Source organism: Neofelis nebulosa, chromosome 1, assembly GCF_028018385.1.
Source record: "Neofelis nebulosa isolate mNeoNeb1 chromosome 1, mNeoNeb1.pri, whole genome shotgun sequence".
Classification (NCBI taxonomy): domain Eukaryota; kingdom Metazoa; phylum Chordata; class Mammalia; order Carnivora; family Felidae; genus Neofelis; species Neofelis nebulosa.
Genome location: NC_080782.1, coordinates 33,107,866 through 33,131,899, shown reverse-complemented (window position 1 = coordinate 33,131,899; position 24,034 = coordinate 33,107,866). Strand labels below are relative to the sequence as shown.

The 24,034-nt window shown below is 38.3% G+C and overlaps 1 pseudogene; it reads left to right on the top strand.

Moving 5' to 3' along the window:
- The window catches only part of LOC131505115 (52 kDa repressor of the inhibitor of the protein kinase-like), a 94,611-nt pseudogene that overhangs the window by 17,632 nt on the left and 52,945 nt on the right, over nt 1-24,034 (top strand).

Genomic DNA, 24,034 nt, shown 5'->3' with positions numbered 1-24,034 from the left:
GTAAAGCCACAGTCACCCTTTCCATATATATAAGTTTGAACCTGCAAGCACAGCTTAGCAGCTATGAAATTTGCGCTAACTCCTCATGTGTTTATTAATATTACTTTCTATTTCCTCAGTGTCATTTCTGAACTATCATTTGATTGTGAGAATGAACGGACGCTCGATGCTTCAAACACACACACACACAGTTCTCATGAAAAATAACCTATAAATTACTTATTTTTAAAAACATACAGAATTTAATATTCTTAATGACTTTGCATCTTTTTCCTGAGACCTGTCTTGATTTCATTTAGTTCCTGGTAGTATGGCCTATGTTAATTTACATAATTCTATAAAATATTGCCAGAGATTGTTGAAGAAACCAACTAGATTATAACATAGCAGTCTTTTGATTCCTAGATCATACAGCGCTTGAAAATGAAAAAGTTGATTGACATGGTATCTTTTACTTCCTACATATTTTCTGGGATCTGGCTGGCCATCTTGGCTTTAAGAAGACTGAACTTGATCTTAAATGGTTAGGAATCAGGGGTAAAGTTTATTAGGTTTGCCTTAATTAAACTGGTGCCATGCAGGAGGGAGCAAGGATATCACTGCCCTGTTGTTACTCTTGGCAGTCTTCCAATTTCTCTTTTGTGATAAATTACCCACCCTTTGGCCTGTGATCAACCACCAGGGAAACAGGTTATTGCTTTGTGGAGCAGAGGGGGAAGTATATTATCGTTTAATTTTCAACGACAAGGGCTGACATATTGTGTCAGGAACAAATAAATCTTAACAGTTACTCATCTAATGTTTAAACAATTCTGGGATTCTTTTATTAGGACTTGATAGAAGCCTTTCTGTAAAGGTTGACATTCTTCTCTGGCTGGCAGATACCCAGGTTATGAAGCCATGGCTGGGTCTCTGTCTCTAGAAACGAAGGAGGTATCTTTCCGGGCCGGGAGTGAGACATCTTGCAGAACAGTCTGTGGAGAAATCTGTAGAGTATTGCAAATGTGATTTTAAAAAGGTCGCCCTATTTAAAGCAGGAGTTTTACACATGTTGTCAACAGTGGGTATTTCTTTGGAGAAGGATTTGGTCAGCAAATAGGAGTTGCTTCCATTTTCAACTTTATATATGCTCATATTGTTTGAGTTTTAAAAACATAATTAATATAAATTACATTTGTAATAAAAATGATTTGTACAAAACTAGTAGCTTCCCAAACGCTTTTAGTTTTGGAGAGACACTCTGACCTACTATACCGTTCTTGTTGAAAATAAAAAAGCTGTCGGCATTTCTGCATGTGGTTCAGAAGTGATCCTCTTACCAGAACTATAGCTTGTATTTTAAAATTAGGCATGACTAAGTAAAGAAATGGAGAGGAAGCATGACATGGAGGGAAGGCAGAGCCCGAGGTGATATGGACAAAGCAGAACACATGAAGTTGACTCTAAGGAACTGACTTGGTGGGAAAGGAGAGTATGCTCCTCCGTGGGTGTAGGAGTTTGCTAGGCTGCCATACAAAATACCACAGTCTCGGGGGCTTAAACAGAAATTATTTCCTCCCAGTTCTGGAGGCTGGAAGTCTAAGATCAAGGTGCTGGCAGGTTCATTTACTGGTGAGAGCTCTCTGCCTGGCTTGCAGATGGCCGCCTTCTCACTGTGTCCTCCCCTCGTCTTTCCTCTGTGGGTGCTCTTCCGGGTGTGTCCTGATTTCCTCTTATAAGGACACCAATCAGATTGGATTAGGGCAGACCTAAATTGCCTCATTTTAGCTTAATTATCTCTTCGCAGATCTTCTCTCCAAATACAGTCAGACTCTGAGGTTTAAGCTTTAGCATGAATTTGGCGGAGGGGTGGGTGGTGGTATACAATTCAGTCTGTATCACTAGATACATTTTCTTAGAGCTTTTTATTCTTACAGACTTCAGTGAAAATGAGTTGGGAATGAAAATGACTATAAACATTCAGACTCAAAGTAACCATAGTTCACTGAAGAATAACATGTTAATCATGAACCCACTGTGCAAAATAAAATTAAAACTGAATATCATCTTGAGATGTAAGCACAGTTATGTGACACATTTAATGCATGAAGAATAATCAAGAAATTGTACATTTACAGAGAAAGGAAGGTAACTTGTTAAGAATGCTGGCATTTTTAGTGCTTGTGTGATTTATTTGGAAATATATATATATATATATATATATATATATATATATATATTTTTTTTTTTTTTTTTTTTAATTTTTAAAAGTTTTTATTTTCAAGAGAGAAAGTGTGCGAGTAGCAGAGAGGGGCAGGGGAGGGGGAGAGAGAGAGAAAGAGAGAGAGAGAAAGAGAATCCCAGGCAGGCTCCACACTCAGTACAGAGCCCGACATGGTGCTCAATCCCATGACCCTGGTACCATGACCTGAGCTGAAATTGAGTCAGACGCTCAACAGACGGAGCCATCCAGGTGCCCCATCTTTATTATATTTTAAAGAAAAACAGACATGGCAAGAAGGTATAAACATTAAACACACCGAAGCTTTTATAGAATATGTTGTTCAGTTACAAAGGAAATATTTAGCTGGTATCCAATTCAAAATCTTTTTAAAAGCATAATCCAACTATTTAAATCAGAGTATATATTTAATAAAATGTTTATTTGATTATACCAAGATTTGAAAAGTAATAGCACCACAATTATAATAGAAAATACAATATTTTCCACAATTTTATAAATTTGAGTTATTCCAAGAGGTTTTTATATTCCTTAGTGTTTAGAATGCTCAATGCCCAAATTATTTCTAGAAGAATTTCTTTTTTACACTTACTGTCAGCCTCCCAATTTGACGTGTACCATGCATTGCCTGTGTTGTTGCCTTTTTTTCCCCCCTATGTTCAAATATTGTCTTCACCAGTAAGACAGTGAGCATCTTGGGAAAGGCCATGACTAATTTATGATTATTGCTCCAGAGCCTGGCACATAGTAGGTAGCTAGTGAAATATTTAACGTACCAAGGTCAAGTAGTATACAAAATTTCTTATACATATGATTATTTTGTAAAACTGTGAAAATGTGAACTAAATTATGATTTAAAAAAAAGTCAGATAAATGCATGGTTGAGTCTTTAGCTGTTGGGTCAGTTGTCCAAATAATTATCTCAGATCCCCATATACTTTTAACTTGAAATGCTTAGAAAATGGAGATTGAAAGGTTTTCATTTCTTTTTTCAAATTACCTGTGGTAGGTATGGCATAATGGTAAAAATAGGAACTGCTGAGTTCATAATCCTGGCCTTGACACTTACTAGCTGTGTGACGACGGGCAAGTTACCAACTTTATCTGTGCCTGAGTTTCCCATCTATAAAATGGCATGGTATTAATACTTGCCTGTCAGGGGTTTTCTTCAAGATTTAATGAGTTAATCAGTGAAAAGCTCTTAGAAGAGTGTCTGATGCATCATAAGTGCTCCAAGGGTCTGCTTTTTAAGGTGTCTTTATCAGTTCACTGAAATAGGTGTAGACCCCTGACTACCAAGCCAGCTACTTTATTGGTGTCCTATACTTGTGATGTTACTCAGTTAAGCAAACAAAACAAAATCATTTCACTGGTAAATGCGTTCCACAAGCAAAGTAGATTTTAACCTGTGAAATTAAGACATGCTTCCCACGCCAAATTTGAGACTGTTTACCAGCTGAGCACTAATGGCACAATCCTTCTTCAGAAACGGTGGCTCCCTCAGATCTTGTACAGTGAGTGCTATGCAGTGAGTGCATGCCCCCAAAACGAGCTGATTAAAGTGAAGTACAGACAGTATTGATCATAGTTCCCTACAAAGGAGTCACTTCAGAAATTTGAATAGAACACAGAATGAGCTTTTCTCAGAACTCCACAGATGTGGCTTCAATGTGGTGAGTTACTTAACAGAATGATGAAGGACACAGTAGACCAAGAGCACTCACTTGACAGCCTTTGTAGGGCCATCAGGTTAATTCCCAGCAGTTGGGAATTTAGCTCTAGCAAATAAGTCAGGATGGAATCACAAGGAAGCTGTGTGTGTGGTGCTTGGTTTGTACCAACTGAGAGCTACTGCTAGCCTGTTGGAGGTTGCCTCCTCCAACAACTAAGATACCTTTGGTTACACTCCTAAAATTAACCATCGCGATGTTATGAGAGGTTCTAACGTTCCCTGGCTGTATGGCTTCCGGTTTGTCACTTAACTTCTTTGGATCTTAGTTCCCTCCTGTATGAGGGAATAGAACAAGATGTTCTTTAATTTCCCATCTAAATTCAGCGGTCTGTGATGATTCTGCAGGGCAAGTAGAAGTACAGTCAATAAAGATCTACTTTGTTAACTCATTACATGTCTTCATAAGGGCAAAATCTAAGTGTTTGCAATAATACAGCTAATCCTGTATTTGAAAAAAAGCCCCTCTGTTTTGTGATTATAAAATGATGACTGGACATGCACTAATTTGGACTTCTAATTGAATGAATTGTTTAAGCATTGGACTTTTAGGAGAAACAAGCAAATCTAAAGAAGACAGTTTACTATAAAAACCAAATATCCCCAAGTCAATTGTCATCAACAATTCAGTTCTATCTCCTATAATTTTTACATCTTTAATATGCTGCTGACATAATTGACGCTCAGTGATATTTCCCTAAAATATCAAAGACAGATTAAATTACTTAAATAGGCTATACTTAGAAGTAATATGCCCCAATATTTTTTATATCCTTGCAGATATATTTTAGAAAGCTTTTTTGATCACAGCTACAAATCAAATGGATGTCTTGTACAACTTTAATGAGAAAATTCAATTTACTAGACAAGAGTTTGATCAGCAGTATTTCATTATATTTCACTAATAATCTGTGTGCATTTAGGCAAGTCACTTCACTTTGTAATCCTCACTTTTCTCAGATAAACGCAGGGTAAGAGAAGAGGCAACGTCTAAGATACTTCTTTATTTCTAGAATTCCATGTGAAGTCATGTTCTCTACTTCTTTCTCCTATTTAAAAGATCCTTCCAGTTATTTTTATTTTGATTCTCCCAAAAAACTCCCTTGGCACCCACTGTACTCTCTGTATTACCAGGAGATACTGGATGCTTTCACTGACAGTAATGGGCAAAGGAAATGTTTGACTACTTTTTTCCTTTGCTGCTTGCAGAGACTTGGGTGTGGGTGGTTTCTTGGGCGGTTTCATCATCCTTGCAAGCCCTGGCCAGAGAACAGATGTAGAGATTAACAGATAAGAGGTGCAGATGACTGAAACCTGAGTTTGTTGCCTAACACAAAGCAAAAAATGTTTCCTAAATTTAATCAGCCAAATACCTAATAAATGTGTGACACACTAGGTCTAAGTGATAGCCTTGGCCTTGAGAAATGTAAACTCTTACCCAAACAAGTTAGTGCTGATATATCTGAAATACTCAGATAATTCTGAAATGCTAACCTGTACTAAACTAACTGTAATTGTATTAGAAGTTCACAGAAGGGAGAGATTTGGGTTTGGAGTTGTCAGCAGAGTCTGATGGAGGAAATTTGACTTGCAGAGCATCTTTAGGGAAGAATAGTATGCATGATACTTCAATATATCAGTTCATTCAGGGGCGCCTGGGTGGCGCAGTCGGTTAAGCGTCCGACTTCAGCCAGGTCACGATCTCGCGGTCCGTGAGTTCGAGCCCCGCGTCGGGCTCTGGGCTGATGGCTCGGAGCCTGGAGCCTGTTTCCGATTCTGTGTCTCCCTCTCTCTCTGCCCCTCCCCCGTTCATGCTCTGTCTCTCTCTGTCCCAAAAATAAATAAAAAACGTTGAAAAAAAAATTAAAAAAAAAAATATATCAGTTCATTCAACAAATATTTGTTTAGTGGCCATGATGCTTTGAACTTCTCCAAGTGCTGGAAGTATACAGCAGTGAACAAAATGGGAAGAAGTCTTTGCCCACACAACTTGCATTCTAATGGAGGGATGTAAGAAAAAATGAGTAAAATATATATTATGTCAAATGATAAGTACTACGGAATTAAACGAATATTTAGGTTAAATTAGAGAAAGCTCTAAGAAGTGACATAGTCAGACAATATCAAGCTAACCCTCTCATCTTATAAATGAAGAAACCGAGACTCAGGAAGGTTAAACAACATAGCTAAGGTCACCCAGTTTATTAGCAAGAAAGGAATAAGATCCGGGCTTACTATCTCCTAATCTGGTGTCTTTCCCATATGCACACACCCCCTGGATGGTCAAGTCACCCAGTGCCAAAGGTGCGGGGGAGGGGCTGGCACTTTGTGTTGGGGGGAAACGGAAGGTCAATGTAAAGGGTAAGTGCCAAATCTGCTAAACCAGAGAGAAGTTGACGTTAGGTGTGCTGTCAGGAAAGACATGCATGGAATGATCCCCAGAAAATTCTGAAACTAGTTGTATTAATTCGTCAGATTAAAAAATGCTTCTGTGATTGCCTTCCTCTCTCTTTCCTTCTCACCCCCTCAGTTCCCTGAGAAGGAATTCCTTTGCCTCACGCTGTTTACCGTCAGGTAGAGCGCTAATGTTCTCTGTGAATATCAAAGGCCTCTGCTGTGGTTTGTCTTGAAACTAGAAATAGGGGTTTTAGCTAAACCCAGATATTCTACAGCAGCTCCACTTTTAGGGATTCAGCTGCTGGCGAAATGCGTGCTGAGTGAGAACTAAATCTAGACATTCGATTTGGATAAAATGAGCAAGTTGAATCAAATTGAGAGCTGCTGTTACTCATACTTTCTTCATAAATTAGGAGTTAAATACGTTCCTTCGGGAGTCGGTGCATAAATTATAAAGCAGATCATACATTTCCTTAAGTGCAGCATTCGCTGTTGCTGATTCATTTTCATGTTAAGTTTCCAACAATTAGGTGGGAGGGAGGGGCAGAAAGAGAGAGAGAGAGAGAAACCAACCAAATACGCAAAGGAAGATTGATTTGCAGGTATAAAGATGCCATAACAACAATGTAGGTGCAGAAATAGCTTTAGTTTTCACTTTTCTTTAAGAAAAGCAGGAGCTTAAAGTAGGAAGAAAATATACGCATTAAAATACAACTATAAGTTCAATAGCCAGAGAGTTATCAATAGGGCAAAATCTTAACCACTGTAGCTGCTGATGACATGATGGATATGAGTGCTTACTTTGTCCTAAATCTTATGTTAGACATGAGAAGTAGTTTGGAAAGGCTTCAGATGCTTTTGTATAAGGTTATAACCAGGAGATTGTGGGCCTTTACTGTTAGGGGGGTCATGGAATACAGTCAAGGACCTAACTACATTTTGAGGCCCAAGTAAACTTTTAGGAAATGGCCTAAGTCGATGACTGTCTAATTCCAAACATATATTTAATGCAGTACAAAGGCTACTTAGGTTTTTACGTCTTATGATTGGGATGGGGATGGGGATATTAACTCTTAACACTCACCTATAGGTCATTCATTGCCTATTGCAATCTTCCCACCAAAAGACCAGAATCACTTGCGTAAGTAATACAGAGTTACTCAACAAGAGGGTCTCTCCTACATACTTTATTTCAGGCTTCTGGCCACCTTGGGGTTAATGATCCATGGCACTAAGAGACCTCTAAGTAGTGAGAAAAATATCCATCACTGAATTTTGAATATGCTGTTGGAGGTCAGAAGAGGAGTCACCCTCAGGTCTTCATCCAGAATACACAGAATACATACAGCAAGAGTGCAAGGTAGAAGAAGGTCTCAAAAGTTGAAGCACTAGATTATGTATCTTGAGCACAATAGGTACTTAAGATTTGTGGGATAAATGTATGGAAAGGGCTAAGGGAGAAAAGTGCCAAAGAGGACATCAAAATATGAGGGTCAGCAAAATAATACCATGACAAGAAATGGGGAAAACAGGAGGGGAAGAGTCGCTTTTGGCAGAAAGATAGATTCCATTTTGGATATGTGACATTTGTGGGGAGAGTAATCATGTCAACAGCTAACCTTTTGCACCTCGTCTACCTGCATGATGGAACCCCTCCTGCACTCAGGATCTCCCGTCATGGCTGCTCCTTCCAGCTCTAGGGTTTTCTCATAAGCCCTTCCTTAACCTTGCTTGGGATTTTGTTCCTACTCTTTCCTTGACCCCATTTTACTCAGACTGAATTTCCTCACGGAAGATTTTTTTGCCGTGCCACCACCAAAATTAACTTCCCTGTTACAATCCTCAGTATCCTATCTCCAGATGGTTCCTTCATAACAGACCACTCTTGTACTTTTGCAGTGATTTGTTCAAGAGCTTGTTCCCCCGCTATATAACCTCTCTATGGTGCGGCATTCCCAGGGTCTAGGACTGTGCCTGTCACACAGTCAGTGCTTGAATCATTGAATGAAAATGTGTCAAGCATATATATACACATAAGTAATTGACATATAGCATAATAGTGTCGGGTGTACAACATAATGATTATCGAATAATGATTCGATATTTATACGTACTGTGAAATGATCACCACAGTAAGTCTACATGTCAAGCACTTTGCATGCTGTATCTCATTTAATCCTCACAACAAGCCCATGAGGTAGATACTATTATTAATCTCATTTTACAGATAAGGCAATAACTTACCCAAAGTCGCACAGCTGGTGTGTCGTAGGATTGGACCTTGAATTCTGGTTTCTCTGCTGCCAGAGCTCTGTACTTTTTAATCTCTGGTCTCTCCTGCCTCTGCCAGTTGATTAAATATATAGGAGCTCAGGAGCACAAGCACAACTGTAAGAAGTCAGAAGGGAGGGGGTGCAAAGAAAAAGGAGTAAAGAGTTTTAGGAAATTACAGATATTTGAGTAGGAGGAGATCTTAAATTTCATGGAGCCCATGCCCTTGATTGCACGGGTGAAGAAAATCAGTCTAGGGAGTTAAGTTCCTGTACCAGGGCCACACCAGTGGTTGTTGTTTGGAGCGTGCTGGATGCCAGGTTTCCAAAGTCCAGCTGTGTGCCCTTTCTATGGGCAGGACAGATGGGGATAATGAGAATGCCAGTCATTTTGACTAAGTTAAAGACAGAGGGAAAAGAAAGTAGGAAGGAACTGAAATGAGTATCTGATTATGCTCTAACCATCCTTTGTTACAGCAACAGAATTGGCTTTCCTTTGCTGTTGGTGCCTCAGGTTCCTTTCACTTCTGTCTCCACACTTGGCCAGCATGACTGGGGAAGGGAGATGATAGCTATGCCTTTGCCTCTTGAAGGAATATGGGGGTTTCTCTAATACTCTGGGATTGTCATTGCCTAAATGTAATCCATACCCGCTCCCAACTGCCCCACCAATTTTGCTGATGAGGAAACTAAAATACAGGGAGGTTAAATGATTTGTCACTTTTGGGTACGAAAGTGGGGGTAACCAAGAAGTAACAGGGAAAGAGGAAGAAGGGGAGGTAAGTTAATCTGTTACCAGAATTAAATTTGGGATATGTGTCCTGTCTTATCCATGTCCAGGGTGACATAAACCAGTCAAGTCAGCATACATTTCTAATTTTCTTGTCCTCAAGAATACCTGAGTGGGTACCTACCTTCAGACTTCCCCTTGCATCACACCCAGAACTCTTTTCTCTAATTTGAACTTCTAAGACTGGGCAGGAATTAACCTCACCTTGGAAAGAAGGGCGATGGTGCTCCCTTTCTAGGACCTTCTCAGAGTGTCCAGTATGGCGCTGTGGCTGCCACAGAACTGCCTTTATCACTGCCAGGCCCAGGACAGAGGGGGATTAGAAATCAGAAGGCAATGGCTCGGCGCCCCGATCTGAGCTTTATTTATATTAATACAAATGATGCAGACTGCTTTTACCTTATTTCTTTTCAAGGCTAGTCTCTTCGTTCAAAGCTTGGCTACTCAATGTAGGCATTTCCCTGACATAAACGTTGGCTGCTGTATTCCCCAGCGTTACCTCCCCATCTGCTTTCACAGGGTTTTTGTGTGAGGGCAGGTAGGTAAGAGTCAAATAGATGCTGCTGTATTCTTCTTCTTCTTCTTCTTCTTCTTCTTCTTCTTCTTCTTCTTCTTCTTCTTCTTCTTCTTCTTCTTTTTCTCCTTCTTCCTATGCATGTTTGATGAAAGCTGAAGTTTGGTTAAGATAATTTCCCTGAAGTTATGACTAGTGGAAATTTCTACAGTCTGGCCTTTGTAACGTTCTTCTAACAATGCCAGGAATTTATCTGGCATCCGTTTATATGGACCTCAAAGTGATTACCAGATGTGATCCAGTTATCCTCCTAAATCCCCGGGTGTAGCAGGCGGCAGGGCATATCTGCCTAATAGCAATGTTGGATCGCCGGGATTGAGGTGAAAGGTTCTTTCAGCCAGGCCTTGTCTTCATAGAGCAAGGTGTGCTTGTGGTTTAGCTCAGTTTCCCAAAGACAGACCTTTCCCCTGAGGGACTGTACTTCTCCATACCGTAATGAAAGAGGAACAGAAATACAGTTCTCAAGATCTGCACTTACTCTGCTTGCTCATAGAGTAGAATAAAATCAGAACCTGAGCCAGAATGTTCTAGATAGAGTTCTTTACCTTAAAAGCAACTGAAAAACAGGATGCATGTGATTGAGGCTTATGATTAGGGCAAGCATATGATTATCTTGCCAAACCCGACACTGTTACCTTACAGCAGGCTTGAACTGCTGCTGGCCTGGCTAAATGAGTGTCATGTATTCACCCTAACAATGGTGATGGCAGCAGGTTGTAATTTCCCAGAGTTGAGTGTTTGGCATGTTTCGTTCCTAAAGCTAATATGTAATAAAAGTCCTATTGTAGGTGCTGTGAGAGAAATAGATGTACATCTCCTACCGTCAAGGAGTTTACAGTGTTGAGAAAGAGATGGCTATTACTGAGTCAAAACAATACTGGTATGTTCTTATTTATTTTAGTCTCTATTCTCCTGATGTTAATCTCACAGATTACCTCTACTTCCTTATTTGAAAGGAAATGCCATATTAATAGCATTTCTTCGTTAACATCATTAAGTGAGATATATTTTACAGAAATTCATTTCTCCTTATAAAATGTTTCTCTTTTCTAGTTGATTTTAGAGATTTTTTTTCAACTATATTCTTATGGATCATAACAAATATGAGGTCTGACGAAATATTTTAACAATAAAATAAGTGTAAAATTGTATTCACTTACATAAGCAAACATATTGTCTTGTGTAGTGCTTTCAAGGTTACAAATTACTTTAACATGAATAGTCACTCAAATATCTACCACACAGGGGACTTCTCTGTCTTGTTCACAAGGAAAACTCTAGCACCTAGAACAATGTCTGGTACATAGTCCCTACTCAACAAATGCTTGACATGAATAAATTCCTAGAATATTTTTATTTATTTTGTCCAGGGAATTATTTATTCAAATAAAATCTTACTTAGATTTAGAAAAGAAACTGATTATAGTAAAATTTTTATGGCTAAAAGGAGGGCATGGTTGTGAGGTCCATACTCCCATCTTTTATAAACCCCATTCTTTGGAGCAGATATGAAGACAACTCATCAAAGATATGGAACCATGGAGAATAGAGCATTAGATCACATAAAGGCAGGGAACTCATTTTTGTCTATAGATGAAGAAAATGAAGCTCAGTGAATCTAAATAAAATACTGCAGGTTCTTTGTTATATGACATGACCAGGATAGGCACTCAAATCAGCTGGCCCCAGGGCAGAGATTTTCCTGTTATAGCCAGAGCTAGATTAAGAGGAGTAAAAGGTAGGTTAGTCAGGCAGCTCTGGAGGAAGCCAGTTTGCCTAGGAACTGGACATTACTGAGAAAGTAATAGAAAGTAACAGGGAAGAAATGATATGTACCAGAACTCTTTCCTGAAAGACTACTGACTTTGTTGGAAGATATATTTTGATAAGTCATGTGCATGAGATGTGAGGTACCCTCAAGTATTGTGTTTGAGAAACTCAAATAAATTAGTCCTGGAACTGCTTTCAAGGCTGGTGGATCAGGTCTTTGTATCTATCATTGGTTTGAGTTTGCAGATTTGGGGCCAGTCTTGCTGATCAAATTGCCTCTTTAGGACTCAAAAGTCTAGATCCAGTCCAGATGACTGAACTCTGATTTTCTCATTTGCAAGTTGGAATTGAGACTCTTACCTTGAGAAACAGAAATATGTTAGGTTGCGATCTTGTAATCATAAAGATAAACAGAGAGATTGAAAGGGTATTCTAATATTCCTTTAAAGAAGATAAAAGTATATCAACCTGATAATAACTTTTAAGGAAATAAACCAAAATTTTGGACCACTCAAAAACGTTTAAAATCGGCTTCAGTCTGCAAAAATCAATTAATCAATATTATTGAATGCTTCTTATGCTATTATAGTAATATTTTTCAAACATTTTTGATTATGGCATACTATAAGAAATACATTAGATATCACAACCAGTATACACATTATAAATATAATTGAAAAAACCCAAAAGTATTATGTAATGGTTCTTACCTTTATTATGTATTGCACCTATCACTCTAGAGTGATATCATAACTCTCAAATGGGTCATTACACAAAATGTAAAAAGTAATGATGCAAACAGTATGAGAGGAATAAAAAAGGCAAAGTTCCTGAGGGAGACAGACTTGTATAGTCTACTTGGGGAGAGAAAACTAACTTACAAACTATTGGACCATATTTTTCTCTTTATTAAGTTTTTAATTTTAATTCTAGTATAGTTAACGTACAGCATTATATTAGTTTCAGGTGTGCAATAGAGTGATTTGACATTTTTATACATTGCTCAGTGCTCACCATGGTAAGTGTACTCTTAATCCCCTTTTCCTATTTCACACATCCTCCCCCCCCTCCACACCCCCCCCCCCAGGTAACCATCAGTTCATTCTCTATAGTTAAGAGTCTGTTTCTTGGTTTGTCTCCTTTTGTTTTTCCTTTGCTTGTTTGTTTTGTTTCTTACATTCCACATATGAGTGAAATCATATGGTATTTGTCTTTCTCTGACTGTGTGTGTATATATATATATACACACACACACACACACCACATCTTCTTTATCCATCCATCTATTGATGGACCCATGGGCTGCTTCCACAGTTCGGCTATTGCAAATAATGCTGTAATAAACATAGGGGTGCATATATCCTTTCAAATTGGCATTCTTTGGGTAAATACCCAGTAGTGCAATTACTGGATCATACAAAATTAATTTTTTGAAGAACCTCTATATTACTTTCCAGAGTGGCTGCACCAGTTTGCATTCCCACCAACAGTGCATGAGGGTTCCTTTTTCTCCATATCCTTGCTAACACTTGTTTCTTGTGTTTTTTATTTTAGCCATTCTGATGGGTATGAGGTGATACCTCATTGTAGTTTTTGTTTGCATTTCTCTGATAATGAGTGATGTTGAGCATCTTCTCATGTGTCTGTTAGCAGTTTGTATGTCTTCTTTGGAGAAGTGTCTGCTCATATCTTCTGCCTTATTTAATTGGATTATTTATTTTTTTGGTGTTGAGTTGTATCAGTTCTTTATATATTTTGGATACTAACCCTTTATCAGACAAGTCATTTGCAAGTATCTTCTTCCATTCAGTAGGTTGCCTTTTAGTTTTGTTGTTTCCTTCACTGTGCAGAAGCTTTTTATTTTGATATAGTCCCAAAAGTTTATTGTTGCTTTTATTTCCCTTGCCCCAGGAGACATATCTAGAAAAATGTTGCTATGGCCGATGTCAGAGAAATTACTGCCATTGGAGTATATTTTAAGACAGTGATTAATTGGTTGCTAAATTGCATGATGTAGTTTAAGAATGATAGACGTTCAGCTTTTATTTGTATATTTTCTGTATTGAAATACACAAATCTAAGATAAAGAAGACCACTTTTAAAAAGTATGTTTACTTTATACCGTATTTCGTGTTTCCTAGATGCACCTATTTATATCTTCTTACATCTCTAAAAGTGGGGTGTATCTTATAATTGATGACATTTTACAATAACTACTTTTGGGCAGTTAATTCAGCAAACAAAAAGTTGATGGTATCTTAGATTTTATGAAATATGGATTTTTCTTTAAGACAATATTTAAAATACAGAAGATAACAAAAACAGAAAGAGGGAGCAATTACTTATATTTGCACCACACAAAATAATCATTTAAAAATGTTAGATATTTTCCTCCTTTAGTCTTTTCCATTTCCCCTTATGTATGGTTGTATCACAAATGGCATTCCTAACTACCTTCCTTGTGGAGTTGATGTTAGAAACTATACAAACTGAATGAGAGATTTCATGGTGTTCCTGGTTGTTGATCTTGTTTATGCCGATGTATCCAAAAAGTTCATGTTTGGGTTCTTGTAACATCTCTATGCAGTGTGAATCAAAGAATTGGAAATATTTATAGTAATTATTTTAAATCATGTGTCCCTTGGCACCTGGGTGGCTCAGTCGGTTAAGTGTCCAACTTTGGCTGAGGTCATGATGTCACTGTTCCTGGATTCAAGCCCCGTGTTGGGCTCTGTGCTGACAGCTCAGAGCCTGGAGCCTGCTTCAGATTCTGTGTCTTCCTTTCTCGGTGCCCCTCCCCCGCTCATCCTCTGTCTGTCTCTCTCTCTCTCTTAAAAATAAATAAACATTAAATCATGTGTTCCAAAGACATTGGATTTTATCACCGAGAAAGAACTCTAGTACAGAACTAAACTATATTATTTAGAGGAAATGTTAGAACCAAGCCCTAAAGATAGGAATTGTTAGATACTGAGACATATATAATACTTGGTAATGTGAGTGAACCTTGTTGAGGTGCAGATTAATTTTTTTATAGGCTTAGAAAATGTGCATAAGTGATTCTGTAGGCTTTCCTCAGTAATAAAGGGATTTGTAGTGACATAAACTGAACCATTCCCCATGTGCCTACTTTATAAAGTTAGATAAGGGGAGATGGGTTATCATGTCTGCTTATTGCTTTATGGTTATAAACTCAAGCTTAGCAGTGGTTCGGGTGAGGAGGTTTTAAGGGAGAAGGTCTAGACCCTAGCCTTGGGATATAGACTATTCTGACACTGAAGTTTTCATGCACCTTGCTTTATTTTTTTATATTTTATTTTTTATTCTCAAGTTAGATAACATACAGTGTATGTTATGAGGGAGGCAAACCATAAGAGACTCTTAAATACAGAGAACAAACTGAGGGTTGATGGGGGGAATGGGTGATGAGCATTAAGTAGGGCACTTGTTGACATGAGCACTGTGTGTTATATGTAAGAGATGAATCACTGGTTCCCCTCCTGAAGCCAAGATGACAAGATTTCATTCTTTTTCATCTCTGAGTAGTATTCCATTATGTGTGTGTGTGTGTGTGTGTGTGTGTGTGTGTGTGTGTGTGTGTATGCTACATCTTCTTAATCCATTCATCAATTGATGGACATTTGGGCTCTTTCCGTAATTTGACTATTGTTGATAGCGGTGCTATAAACATGGCGGTGCACGTGCCCCCTCGAATCAGCACTCCTGTATCCTTTGGATAAATTACTAGTAGTTTTTTGCTGGGTCATAGGGTAATTCTATTTTTAATTTTTTGAGGAACCTCCACACCATTTTCCAGATCAGCTGCACCAGTTTGCATTCCCACCAACAGATACAACTTGCTTTGTATAATAAACTGTGTTTCACAGATGTCCTTGTGGCTGTGAATGGAGTGAAAGGAAGACCTCCTTGGAATCAGGTGACCTGTCCTAAGAGCCAGGTGGAGGCCAATGTTCCTGAGGGCAGGGTAGCGGAAGGAGATAGTGGCTTCCACATATGATCCCCTTCTGATGCTGACAGAGGCCAGTATTTTCTGAATATGGAGACACTTACTCCAAGTCTACCAACTTCTGAACTCCAGTTCCTGAACCCTGGGTCTTTATGTCTTCCAGTGAGAACTTAGTGTAAGTTTCTTTCTTGAGTGATTACTACATACCAGGGGCGTTTCATAGGTCACCTCATTTAACCCATACAGCTACCACAAGAGGCAAGTCTTTCTCATTTCCATTTCTCAGTCCATCCTAAGAAGGCTGAGGATCTTGCCTAAGGCCACACAGCTAGTCAGTGAAACTTGGGCTCCCTTTACCATCACATGGGGAATTTCTTTCTGTTTGGATTTGAGAAAACAAGCCAGTACTTTTGAACTGGGATATGAGAAAGGAATCTGATATCAGCCATGCTTCCATGTAAATTTATATCGTCAGCCTCATTTTCTTTAAAATTTTAAAGAGTTCTAGTCCCTTATGGGTATTCTTATGGTATTAGACCTTGGACAAGTTCCCCTTTTCCCTTTTCCTGTAAGAAAGAAAAAAGTTACCCAAAGAAATTTTAGCAAGTTGCGTTACTTCTCTAAGCCTTAGTTTCTTTATCTGTAAAATGCAGATAACAACCATACTGATCTCATAAGGCTGCGATGGAAGTTGGGTGGAGATAGTGTGTGTAAAGCTGTGAACAAAGTCAGAATTCCAGATTGTTGTTATTATCACTACTGTTTTCAGATAGTTTTTTTTTTTTTTCACATGCAAAGGGAAGTGGGGACAGAAGCCTGTATGTGGAAATATTTTCCTCTTCTTGTACTTAACCTAGATGAACAGAGAACTTAAGGTATGATATTTCTGACCTGAGAAATTCTAACTCCCTTGCTTTCTGTTTTGAGAGTGGGGAAATGAATTTAGAGAAAATTCAGTGGCCATGAAGATGATTGACTGAAGATGCTGTAGGAGATATGTTCATTTTTTTCTCAATCTGGTTTGGTTAAACTGTAAGGAAAACCTTTTTCTGTCATTCAGTGGTAGAATAGAAAATATAACCAGGGTTTTTGGGGCACCCGGTTGGCTCAGTCAGTTAAACATTTGACTTCAGCTCAGGTCATGATCTCGCGGTTCGTGGGGTCAAGCCCTGCATGGGGCTCTGTGCTAACAGCTCGGAGCCTGGAACCTGCTTTGGATTCTGTGTCTCCCTCTCTCTCTGCCCCTCCCCTGCTCACGCTCTATCTTTCTGTCTCTCAAAAAAATAAACACTAAAAAACTTAAAAAGAGAAAATATAACCAGGGTTTTCAAATATGAAACATGTTAATATTTCTATGTATCTAATTTAATTTTGTGCGTGTGTGTGTAGAAGAGGCCTAAATTCCTTCTTGTCCCTTGTTTTTTATTTTGTTTTGTTTTTTCTTGTATTAGGATAAAAAGAAAAGAAAGGCTGTGACAGTTAAATGTCACCGCATAGAATATAACAAGTTTAACCTTTTTTTTGAACGTTTATTCCTTTTTGAGAGACAGAGACAGAACAAGCAGGGGTGGGGCAGAGAAAGAGGGAGACACAGAATTTAAAGCAGGCTCCAGGCTCTGAGCTGTCAGCACAGAGCCTGATGCAGGCCTTGAACCCATGAACTGTGAGATCATGACCTGAGCCGAAATCGACCGCTCAATCGACTGAGCCACCCAGATACCCCATAAAATACACGTTTAAAGACTAATATTCAAAATATTGACAACTGGTATTTGAATGCTATATACAAAACGTTATGCTTAAGACATGGCATCCTGATGATCAATTTGACACAGGAAATCCTTCATAGTAGTCATGGAGAACTGGTCTGTATGTATAGAAATAGATCTTCCCATTGGTGCACTTGTAATTAAAAGACCTGTATTAATAGCACCGCCTCAATTTAGAAGTTTTTAATTCAACAAGAATTTATTGCAGAGCATTGTATTGCTGGGAAAAGAAGATGACTAAAGCCCCAGTCTCTGCAAAGCAGTAATTTAAGGAAGGAAAATGGGAAAGGAAGAACACCATGTGTGTACAACAGACAGGAAGATCTGCCTTGTCTACTGGGCAAAGAGCTTTTGTATGCTATGGAATGCTGATGGCAGGAGCTCTGTTCTGCCTCTTCTGGGTAGTAATGGGTGTATGACCATTGATACCCTCATGTGAGATGCCTTCTGGCCTGGCCTCCCTTCCAAAAATACTTTCCTTTCAATGAACCAAACTTAGAAGACTTCTCCTCTCTTGGTAGTGTTTTTGTCCTATGGGGGGTTTGGTGGTTTTACTGTAGCAACTTGTTTTATGGTTTGAGTTCCGCCTTTGATTATGTAATCTTTGAACTATTTTATCATCCTTCACTTCCCTTTTTCTTTCACTTTGAAATGCAGAATATGACACAGAGTATATAGTGATGAGAAGTGTAGAGAGTGAAAATGGGAAGAAGTGGAATTTACAGCTACTGTGTAATGTGACAGCCTGTGTCCCCAACAGGGAAGACCTCTGTGTCTCCTCTAGACATCCCTGCCCAAGGAAGGCCTTTATCTTTTTCAGAGCAGCTCTCATAAGCTGGCCTATGGAGAAGCTCCAATCTTACATCTGATGAATTAGAAAGGCCCTTCCACCTTCCAAAAGGGTCCTTCCAGGTAATTCAGGAGATCCAGAGAGTAAGCTTTCTTGTGAGAGGGTAGTAGGTTAGTCCTAAAGATAGCTCATGGAAGTTTCTAGATAATGCTATTTTCTTACTTCCAGAGCAATTCAGACACTCACAACAGCCAAAATGAAGCCAAATGAAACCTCCAATTAGAACCTTGAAGTTTTGATGCCAATTAAAAATAAATGATGCTGTTTATGATAGAGTCATACATGGATCTGAAGGAGGAGGAACAAACCACAGAGAGGGACATTAAAAGCTTGATATTTAAAAATATGAGCAAACTTCATTAATAAATGAATGAATATTTCAGAGAGTATAGTTGCTGAGCTTGAGCCTAAAATGCTAATAGGGAATTCAAGGTTTTCAAGGGAGAAGATCATTAATGTAAAAAGGAGATAGAATGAGAAATGTGTAAAGGTTATGATTTTTGAGTTTACAAAGTTAAAGTGTTTTAGGGACAGAAGAAAAATTCAACTGTGTTTCCAGTTGGCGATATATTGCAAATTGTTGTTCAGGTAAATTGACTTTGGTTATACCCAAACACAGAGCTTCTCAAAAGATCTAGTTTCTGGTTTCCCCAAGAAATCACAGAGTGGTTAATGTGCTTAAGTTTATATTGATATTACTGTATGCTAATAGGATGGTTTCCCATTTTCCTTCTTAAGAAAGCTAAGTTTTTCTTTTAGAAATTGAGGGCTTCTACTTACCCTTAAGCAGAGAGATACTACCTAAAATGTCCTCAATTTTACTTTTTTTTTTTTTTTTTTTTAACAAATTTACTGTTTTGAGTGGCTGGTTCTCTTGTAGTTCCCAGTGTAAAGTCATCCAAAGCAGTGTTTTAATGTCAATCACAATCTTTAACACATGAGTGTGAGAAACCCTCCTCAGTTTACTAATTTCTTATTTCTACTGACATATAATCCTGCTATTCTACATAATACATGGCATCAGGTAGAGTGGAAACATTTCTTTCCAGACAAGCTTTGAAAGGATGAAAGGAAAAATTTTCCTTAAATGTGAACAGAGAAACAATAGATGGTGAACAATTTCCCCTAAATTATAAAGCAATTATATTTCCTATTTCAAAACAGACTGCACTGGAGCATGGTTTCTTTCTTATTATATTTCTAATAAAGTCCTATGTGAGAAGAGACAGAGCAATAGAAATTATTTTCCAGAAACACCAGATGTTGACCCACCTGTCTGATTACTGTTAAGAGGTCTAATCTTGTAGTTAGGTAAATACCTTAATTAAATCACATGCCATTTCTGCATCATTAGAATAAGTCAAAAGCTGAAGCTCTGTTCAGAAATTTGAGCTTATGTTGGTTTGTATACTGTATACTGTTTGTATACTGCTCATATACATGTAGGCATCCACCAGGAAGAACTACTATGTCATTTTTGTAAAGCCAGATTCCAGCTTTGCTCTTCATCAACACTGAATCACCGTAGGCCTCCATTCCCTAATTTGGGATAACAATGTCCACTTAATAGGCTGGTTCTAAGTATGAACCAGCCTGATACGTAGGGAACACTCAGTGGATGTTAGCTGTTGTCTATCTCTTCTTTCTTCTGTTATAATATTGAAGCAATCTCCCTTAAACATTATCATCATCTCTATTGACTGAATTGCCTAAGGTAATTATTCATTCATTTATTCAACGTTTCATTCAAAAATACAAATTTGATAGTATGTTTATTTTAAAATGAACAAAAACATGATTTCTGCTTCTAAGAAGTTCACAGTCTAACACACCAAATTAATTCCAGAATTTAAAGCTGTCTTTTAACTAAGTTGCAAATATCTGTTTCCCATTTCAAGTACATCATCTTTCCTTACTGAGTTACATGGTCCTTTTACTCAGGGATTCTCAACATTGGCTGAACACCAGAACCACGTGGGGAATTCTCTTAAAAATACTCATGCCTGGGCACTACATGGATCAGTGAAGTTAGAACTCTGGGTGTGGGTGTGTTTAAAAAGTTTGCAGGTGCAATTAAAGATGGAAATCATTGATAGCCCAAGCCAAACTTGACCTCCAGGCCTTATTCTGCATAACACTCTTTTGTTCCCCTTCTGTTGAGTGCGCCATTCCTTTCTCTTTTCTATGTCAGTGTCCCCATGACCTTCAGAATACAACTTCAGTGAGCAATTGCACTGCTAGGAATTTATCCAAAGGATACAAAAATGCTGATTCAAAGGGGACATGTACCCCAATATTTGACTATCAACAATAGTCAAATTATGGAAAGATACACACACACACACACACACACACACACACACACACACACTGGAATACTACTCAGAGATGAAAAAGAATGAAATCTTGCCATTTGCAACAATGTGGATGAAACTAGAGGGTATTATGCTAAGGGAAACAAGTCAGTCAGAGAAAGACAGATACCATATGATTTCACTCATATGTGGTATTTGGGAAACTCGACAAATGAACGTAGGGGAAGGGAAGGAAAAATAAGATAAAAACAGAGAGGGAGGCAAACCATAAGAGACTCTTAAATACAGAGAATAAACTGAGGGTCACTCAAGGGGTGTTGGGTAGAGGGTAGGTTAAATGGGTAATGGGCATTAAGGAGGGCACCTTTGGGATGAGCACTGGGCGTCATATATAAGAGCCAAGTCACTGGGTTCTACTCCTGAAGCCAAGACTACATTGTATGTTAACTAACTTGAACTAAAAAAAAAACCAAAAACCAAAAAACAACTTCAAATACTTTGTACTACAATTTTGACCCTAGATTATGGTCCCTGTTCCTGTAGTGCCCTCTTTACTTCTATGCACTAATTTTCCCTTTTGGATATATTGACAAATGAAATTTATAAAAGTTTTCTTTGACTATTTCTTTTGTGTTTTGTTTCCCAGGTCAACATGGAAGCTTCTTGTGGAAGAGATAGAATGTTCTATTTTTTGGACACTGTTTCACAGTATCTTTACACTGCCTGAGGCTGCTGTGGCACTCAACAAATGGTTTTGGCCAACTGACTCACTTCTGGTAAGCTGACTTCTTCCTCCAGCCTATTTTGGTGTTAGCAGCTGTGGAATCACAACATGAATTATTGAACTTTTAACTTGATTTTCTAACTCCAAATTTTAATGTCTTTCATCAGTCAGTTCTTTGGAATTTAATCTTCCTTCTTTCCCACCAGTGGAAATAAAGTATTCAAAAATTTCTTATCTTTGGTCAGTTTTTGGGAAGCTACCTGCATTAATTAAGTCCAAATATAATAAAAGCTATAGCATTGAACTATATTCTGCTAAGCGTCTTGAATGCAGGGACCATGTCATATTTATCTTTGTGTCCCAGACACATGGACAAGTGCCCGGCATACATCAGGTTCTCAGTAAAGATTTGTTGAATTAATTGAATTAGTTTTTTGGTCAAATTTAACTTCATTACCAGAGACATTCTGAATTCATTTGTCTTGCAGATTATTTGGAAAATCAGATGCATTTCTAATAGCAATTTTTCTCTGTATTTATCTTCTTATTACTCATAAGTTCTGGGAATCTAACTTTCCTGTTTTATATTACTGTGTCTCCTTTAGCTTTTCAGTTTGCTGACATTCTTTTGGATTTTGTGTTTGTTCATGTTGGTCATTGGTCTGTCTGGCTGTCTGTGGATCTATGAATATGTAATACCATACCTAAACAGGGCTATTCTGAGTTATTGCATTTAATGCACGTATTTTATTTCTTGAAGCTTATTAGAGAAAACAGGGAAAATATGAAAAAGTAAAATAATATGTCAGTCAGTTATTTCACTCAAAGACCATCATTGAGGATCTTTTGATATATTTCTTGTGTCTGTGCATTTTTAAAGCAGGGTTGTGATCTAAACTCCAACTGTTTACTTGATTTTATATTTTGGTTTATTTCTTAATATTTTAAATTAAGTGATTTTCAAGGGTTTATAAACTTTTTGTTAAGTTCTACTTAATGGATCTATTGTATACTAATACATAGATGTATAATCCTTTAAAAAAGTCATTGTCTTGTTGAACTTTTGGATTGTACCGTTTTTTAATTACTGTAAATAATCCTGTGATGACCACCTTCATACATAAAGAATTTTCTCTAAACAGCATTATGTTCTAGAAGCTGGGTCCAAGGATATGAACATTTTCAAGTTCTTGATACAGGCGAATAAATTGCTTCCCAAAAGATTGTAATCTCCCACAGCCCTGACTATAGTGCATCAATATTTCCCTTTTTAATGAACTCTTGTCAGACTTGAGGACCTCTTTTTATTTTTCTTAAAAAAAATTTTTATTAATGTTTCTGAGAGAGAGAGAGAGAGAGAGAGAGAGAATGCATGGGATGGGGGGTAGAGAGAGAGGGAGACACAGACTCTGAAGCAAGCTCCAGGCTCTGAGCTGTCAGCACAGAGCCCGACGTGGGGCTCAAACTCACGAACTGTGAGATCGTGACCTGAGCTGAAGTTGAATGCTTAACCCACTGAGCCGCCCAAGGCGCCCCTTGAGAACTTATTTTTAATATAAAAATAATAATTTTTATTTTATTTAAGATCCCCCTACAGAGTCCCATCGTGCACATGTCTTTATGATTTTACTCCATTCACTATGGTATATTGCCTCACCTATGTGTGAATCTTTCCACACCAATACTGTCCTGATGCAGTTGCTGATAGGAAGAAACAGGTTACTTGGGTTGGTTTGAAAGAGCTGCTCTGTGTGTGTGATAGAGGCTGGTTGGAGTGCGCAGCTGTGGATGTCCTAATAGAGATGTGTGCGTGAGCCAGCATGTCATGTGTGATAGTATATGTCTTTGTAGGTTGAGGATATCCCCAAAGAGAAATTGAAGCTTAATTCTTTGGCTGGAATTCTTGATACAGGAGTTTGGGTATTTAAGCTAGAGAAAGCAATGATACAGTCACAGGGCATCTACAGACCTCTAAAAATGGAGTTGAATGTTTTCTAATGATAAAAGGCAATGTGGGCTCTTTGGAAGGCTTCAGTTGACTCCGTCTATATCCTCAGGCCACTTCCATATTTCATTGTAATTGTTTGGGTCCATTATCACACCAAAAGAGATGAAATGTGGTCTTTATTTTGGCAATGGGGTTGCCCATCCCCCCTTGTCAGAAGGAAATTTTATTTAGGACCATGTTCAAGTTGGCTGGAGCACTGTGGTTTGTTTTTTTTTTTTAATGTTTATTTTTATTTTTGAAAGAGAGCGAGCATATGAGCAGGGGAGGGGCAGAGAGAGGGGGAGACAGAGGATCCAAAGCAGGCTCCGCACTATCAGTGCAGAGCCTGATGTAGGGCTCGAACCCACGACCCGTGAGGATCATTATCTGTGCCGAAGTCAAACACTTAACTGAGCCAACCAGGTACCCCTGGAGCACTGGTTTTTAACGTGTCATGAAAGTAGACCAAAGTCTACTAAAGTCTATTAAAATGGTGCTACATGGAGAGAGAGGTTTTATAGAAAAATATGAAACATTCATTTTTCAAGGTACTAATCAAATGTCACATCTTCTCTGAAGTGTTACCTGAACACCCTAACTCGTTTGCTTTCTTATAGCACTGGGACCCTACCTCTGTTGTAGCAGTAACACTGAATTAGAGTTACTTGTTT